The sequence below is a fragment of the Nyctereutes procyonoides genome, unplaced genomic scaffold (assembly GCF_905146905.1).
Source record: "Nyctereutes procyonoides isolate TBG_1078 unplaced genomic scaffold, NYPRO_anot_genome, whole genome shotgun sequence".
NCBI lineage: Eukaryota > Metazoa > Chordata > Mammalia > Carnivora > Canidae > Nyctereutes > Nyctereutes procyonoides.
The window spans coordinates 6,656,582-6,663,409 of record NW_026575135.1 but is presented as its reverse complement, the minus strand read 5'-3'; positions in this window follow the sequence as shown (position 1 = coordinate 6,663,409).

Here is a 6,828-nt window from a genome sequence, read left to right as displayed (position 1 = left end):
AGATTTTATCTATGCATTTGAGAGAGAGAGACAGCACAAGCAAGGGGAAGGGCAGAGGAAGAGGGAGAAGCAGACTCCTCACTGAGCAGGGAACCCCATGAAGGGCTAGATCCCAGGACCCTGAGATCATGACCTGAGCCAAAGTCACTTAACTGACTGAGCCACTTAGGTGCCCCTAAATTGTATTTAATTTTAAGGCAACTTAAGTAACCACCTGTGGCTAGTGACCATGGTATTGGACAGCACAGGCCTAGCACATGGTAGGTGCTCATTGAATATATCTCCTCAAGATTTTTTTTTTTAAGTAATCTCTACACCCAGTATGGAGCTCCAACTCACAACCCCAAGATCAAGAGTTGCATGCTCTACCAACTAAGCCAGCCAGGTACCCCACATGGAATATTTTTGAATAAAGACCAAAAGAGGATGGTAGTCATGGACAGTCAATCAAGACACAAGTAGAATGCTACGGATGTAATCAGCATAACTTCACGTACCCCTCGGACCCCCTCACTTTTCATTCCCGCAGCCTAACATTACCAATACTTCCCACCCTGCCTTGTATGATCTTAATCCCTGGCTCTTTACTGCCTGAGGTGGTTGCTGGTTATTCTCTCCTGGACCTGCCCAATTTGATATTGTCCCTCTTGTGAGAAGGGCTGGTCCTAAAAGCCCCCTGGAGACTAATCTCATGCGGTCCAGACTGGTCAGGCCCAAGCAGAGAGGACTCTCTCCTTGGGAGCCTGGACTTCATCACATGGGAACCCTGAGATCTAAGTTTGTTTCCACTGGACGGTTGCCAAGCGCCTCCTAAAGGTGACAGTTGAAGCTGTTTTTGCTATAAAAAGTCACACAAAAGGGTGCCGCATTGTAGGGCTCTCTGCCCAGCGGGGAGCCTGCTTCTCCCTCGGCCTCTTCTTTCTGCTCATCCTCTCGCTTTCTCTTTCTCTGGAATAAATAAAATAAAGATTAAAAAAAAACCAAAACAAAAAATGTCACACAGAAAAGAAGCCACAGGGTTGATAATCTTCTTGCTACTCTTTATAAGAAACCGTGCAAGCCCTGGTCAGATGACTTCCAGGCCTGACACCATAGCAGGGTCTGAAGAGGAAGGAAGCACAGGGACAGGGTGAGGTGGGATCAGGGATAGGTCAGGGCCTCCTGCCAGACTGGGCTGGGTCTGCGGTTGAACAGCAGGCCTGATGGGGAGTACAGTCCTTTCCAACAGACTTCCCCAAACATTCACTACAAAAAAAGGTTAAAAAGTGGGGGGTTGGGGTTTGCACCTGGATGGCTCAGTGGTTGAGCGTCTGCCTTTGGCTCAGGTCATGATCCCAGGGTCCTGGCATCGGGCTCCCTGCAGGTGCTTCTCCCTCTGCCTGTGTCTCTGTCTCTCTCTCTGTGTCTCTCACAAATAAATTTTAAAAACTGTTCTGTGGGGGTGCCTGGGTGGCTCAGTGGTTGAGCGTCTGCCTTTGGCCCAGGGCGAGATCCCAAGGTCTTGGGATGGAGTCCCACATCGGGCTCCCTGCAGGGAGCCTGCTTCTCCCTCTGCCTGTGTCTCTGCCTCTCTCTGTGCGTCTCTCATGAATAAATAATAAAATCTTTAAAAAAAAAAGTAACTGTTCTGTGGGGCGACTGACTGATGGGTGGAGGCTGGGTGGTGAAGGAATTCACTCAAGGGAAAGCAAAGGAGATGGAAGTTTTTTGAATACACTGCAAAGGAGCAGCAGGCAGGACAGCAGAGGAGAGACTGTGTGCCAGGAGGCAGTGGGGGGCCCTCCTTACGGGGGAGTGAGGAGGTCTGGGGAATGTATGAAATTTTCATTCTTTGGTACCTGCGCCCTGTTGTAAGTGGCCCATTGGTCAGCGAGGGCCTGTGGGTCTTTGGAGGCGGTCGCTTAGTGAGCCTGTCGGCCGTCAGCCGGTGGCCACTGTGGGACCCTCCTGTCTTACTCAGGTTTACACTGCTCAGGCCTAAAAGCCACCTCTGCACGTTCCCACCATGTCGTACCGCTGGGGTTAACGGGTCTTCTATCACGTGTGCGGATCTGCAGATATATTTGTAGCACCTTTTCAGAATGTGAATTGTGCGTGGTTCTTTAGTGAGGCAGGGAGCAGAGTTCACGGCAGAAAACGAAATTTTGCCCTTGCTAGTCCCTCTGTTTGGAAAACTCCTTCCTACTGGGGATCCCTGGATGGCTCAGCAGTAGAGCACCTGCCTTCGGCCCAGGGTGTGATCCTGGAGTCCCAGGATCGAGTCCCGCATCGGGCTCCCTGCATGGAGCCTGCTTCTCCCTCTGCCTGTGTCTCTGCCTCTCTCTCTGCCTCTCTCTCTCTCTCTGTCTCTCATGAATAAATAGATAAAATCTTAAAATTAAAAAAAAGGAAAGCTCCTTCCCCCGACCTTCTCAGGGTCCGCTGGCTGGCTATCTGGTTGGAGTGCTCCCCCTCCCAGAGACCTCCTCCATCCCCCTTTCTAGATCAGCACCTCTCTCAAGCCCTCTACCTGTATGCTTGAGAATGTTTCATACAGCTCTTCTCATTTACCGACATTATATTGCATGTCTGTTTATTGTGTTCCCTCGAGACAGTAGACTTTGTTCTTTCTTTTTTTTTTTTTTTTAAGATTTTATTTATTGGAGAGAGGGGGAGAGGGAGAGACGGAGCATGATGGGGGGGGAAGGGCAGAGGGCAAGGGAGAAGGAGACTTCCTGCTGAGCAGGGAGCCCAATGACAACATGGGGCTCCATCCCAGGACCCCAAGATCATGACCTGAGCCAAAAGCAGATGCCTAACTTACTGAGCCACCCTGGCTCCCCTAGATTTTCTTCTTCATGGCTGTATTCTCAGCGTCTAAAATATATCCCAGCACATAGGTAGGTGCCCCATAAATCTGTTGAATGACTCAAAGTAACAAAAGTGTCCATTCTGCTCTGCCTCCAGCTCGTGGTGTCCTGCCTAGACAAGGCCTAAAGTTCAAGCAGAGCCCTCCCCACTCCCACCAAGGCTCCAGGGGTCACTTTAGAGCAGCAGCTTTCAAACTTTTTGACCCTCTCTCTATTTTTTTTTAAAGATTTTATTTATTTATTCATGAGAGACACAGAGAGAGGCAGAGACACAGGCAGAGGGAGAAGCAGGCTCCACGCAGGGAGCCCGATGCAGGACTAGATCTCAGGACCCTGGGATTATGACCTGAGCTAAAGGCTCAACCACCGAGCCACCCAGGGATCCCCCTACCCTGACTCTCAGTAAGAAACACGATCCCCAGTGCTCACACATGTACATGTTTATGTAACTGAAACAAGCACAAAAAAACCTGTACTAGGAGCAAGGTTTTCTTTTCTTTTTTTTTTTTTTTAAATGCTGGTCTCCAGTCCTTGAATAGATTTCATCACCTGCTCAACGGTCACCATTGCCTTAGACCGGTGTTTCCAGGGGCGGTCTGGGAGCGCACTTGTACTCTAGCCTCGGGGCAGCTGCTACAGAGGCAGATTCCCGGCTCCACCTCAGATTTAGTGATGGAGAATCTTATCTCACCCACGGGAGAGTGTGAATGCTTAACAACCCCTCTCCCCAGAGGTCCTGACCCGGGTGATTCTGAAGCTGATAAAGCCTGAGAAGCCATCACTTGGGGTTCTGAGTGTCCCGAGGCCTCTGGTGGAGACTTGTGTCAGGCACCTGTACATTTAAGGGAAGGGGCTGAGTCTTCCAGCCCAGCCCAGCCCCTGAGTGGGTGGAACAGATGATCCCCACTTTATAAGAGTAAATCCATTCCCACCTAAGCCCCTTGCAATTCCTAGGTACCTGCCCGGAAGTACTTCTGGTGATTTTGCTACTGACTCCAGCCCTCCCGGGGCCAATGACTGCTCCCAGGCCACACCCGGTGAAGGGGCCCCACTTTCCCCAAGGACCTTAACCCCTACTTCCCCCCTCTGCCCTCCACGCTCTCTTTTCCTTCCCATAAAATCGCTTCTGTTTTCTTTGTTCTTACCATAAGGTTTAATTACCCTCCCCGCCCTAAGTCCTTAGAACAAAAAAATTCTAACCACAATCTCCAGTTATGGTGGGCCATTTCCAACCCCACCTCCCGGAAGAGGGTCAACTGCCATTATGAAGCCTTCACCTTTCCACTAGAAACGACTTTTGACACCAGGAACACTGCACTTCCTCGCCAAAGAACCTCACACAGTTTACATGCTGAACCCCTGCTACAAGTGTATTTACACATCCTCACATATACAATAAAAGATTTTGAAGCCCCTAGTGTATACCATACACCCAAGCTCAGCACGTTGCAGACAAGCTCTCATTTAAGTCTTGGAGCAGCCCTGAGGTAGGAAACAATTCTCACCCCCATTTTGGAGATGAGGAAACTGAGGGACTAAATGATGTGACCCAGGTCCCAAAGTTTTAGGTGGTGGAGCTCTGGGGCTGTCAGCTGCCCTCGCCCTCAGGGGCTGAAGTTGAAGGGGCTAACAGAAAGGAGTCTATCTTTCCCTTTGCACAGTTGTCACTTAGAGGGACCTCAGGATAGAGGTGCCTCAGCCCCTAAGTGCTGCAGGACATAGTGACGCTTCTCTTCAGGGTTTAGGTTTCACAAGTGTCGAGGCCCGATGAATTTAGAATAACCTCTGACACCCAAGGCCTGGCCTCGCCTTCCTTTGGCTGAATTTTCTCCTCAGGCCTCTGCTGTGACCTCCTAAAAGGGAGTTTGGGCGCTGGGGAACAGCACGGTCCTTGTACGCCCAAGCTGGCTGGACTGGAGCCCCAGCAGGAGACTTAATCTGGCCTTAGACTGACTGATGAGGTCCTAAGAAAATAAAGCTCCGAGGCAGCTCCAGCACATGCCAGCAGGGGCTTATTCTGGGGTGGTTTTTTTTTTTTTTTAAGATTTTATTTATTTATTCATGAGAGACACAGAGAGAGAGGGAGAGACAGAGAGAGAGAGGCAGAGACACAGGCAGAGGGAGAAGCAGGCCCCATGCAGGGAGCCTGACATGGGACTTGATCCCAGGACCCCAGGATCACACCCTAGGTGGAAGGCAGGTGCTAAACTGCTGAGCCACCCAGGTATCCCCTGGGGGTGGGTTTTTCATGCACGTTTTTTTGCATATTCACTTTTCTTCAATAAACATGCATTCATTTTTTCAACACTAGTTATAAAAAGTTTCAAATGAGGAAAAATTTAGTTGTAAATACTTTGGGGAAGTCAGTGTAATACAGATGTTCCCCACTAGACCTTAATATGCAGTTTAAAAAGGTTAATCATGGGGGATCCCTGGGTGGCTCAGTGGTTGAGCGCCTGCCTTCTGTCCAGGGCGTGATCCTGGGGTCCTGGGATCGAGTCCCTCATCGGGCTCCCTGCATGGAGCCTGCTTCTCCCTCTGCCTGTGTCTCTGCCTCTCTCTCTCTGTCTTTCATGAATAAATAAATCTTTAAAATAAAATAAAAAGGTTAATCACGTTAGCTACAAATCAAACCGCCTGAACTCCAATCTCATTGCTACCAATTAGTAACTGTGGCTCCTCGCAAGTTCCTTAACCTCCATAAAAATGGGAATCATAGGAGTCCTTTCCTATGTTAGTAACAGACACTTAGCAATCCCAGCCCCTGTGTGTGCCCAGGATCCTGTTTAATCATTTAATCCTCAGCACAAGGGTGTGGGGGCAGGTACCCCTTATCCCCTCTTTACAGCTGAGGCCATTGAGGATGCTCTGCCCCTGAACCGATCAATGGGATTTGAGCCCAGGCAGCCTGGCACCAGAACCCAGCCTCAAGCTACTTGTCTAAAGCTGCCTCTCAAAAAGGGTTGTGGTACATGATAAATCGCTTTATTTATTTTTTTGAAAGGTCTTACTTTTTCATGAGAGACACAGAGAGAGGCAGAGACACAGGCAGAGGGAGAGGGAGAAACCAGATTCTAGGGCCCAGGGAACACGACGGGAGCCAAAGGCCGACCCTCAACCACTGAGCCACCCAGGCGCCCCCTGATAAAACGCTTTAACGCGCTCAGAAGTCTGGCGTCTGGCACTTAGCAAGCGCCCAGGGAGGTTTCCTACGGTCGCATTAATATTTGGAGTCTCGTGTCCATCATAAAACTAACACGCATACAAGGCGACTTAATTGGGCAGAAAATCACAAAGACGGCTGGGGTCGCCGGGCAGGGGTGGGGGGTCGAGGGGCGGGGCGGGGGGGAGCTACGGGGCGGGGGGTAGGTCGCGGGGTCGGGGGTGTGGAGCGGCGGGGAGAGTTCTCGCAGCGGGGTTGGGGGGGCGCAAGGCCAGGGGGTGCAGAGCCGACCAGGAGAGGTCTGGGGCGGGGTTGGGGGTCGTGGGGCGGGGTGGAGCGGGGAAGGGTTGGGGGCACGGGGCGGGAGGGGGGCAGTGAAGCGGGGGGGGCCGCGGGGAGGCGTTGGGGGGCGCGGGTCTGGAGGGGGGGCCGCGGGGAGAGGTTGGGGGCGCGGGGCGGGGGGTATGTAGCGGGGGGGGCGCGGGGAGGGGTTGGGGGCGCGGGGCGGGGGGGGGGTGGAGCGGGGGGCCGCGGGGAGGGTTTCGGGGGGCGCGGGGCGGGGGTGTTTGGAGCGGGGGGGCCGCGGGGCGGGGGGGTGGAGCGGGGGTCCCGCGGGGCGGGGTTGGGGGGCGCGGGGCCGGGGGGCGCGGAGCGGGGCGGGGTTGGGGGGCGCGACCGGGGCTCGGGGCGGGCGTCCCCCCGGCGGGCGGGCAGGAAGCGGGGCGGCGGGCGCGCGGGGCCGCCCGTCGGGGCCGGGGCCGGGGCCGGGGCCGGGGCCGGGGGCGGGGTCGGGGAGGCCCCGCCCCGCGGTCACCT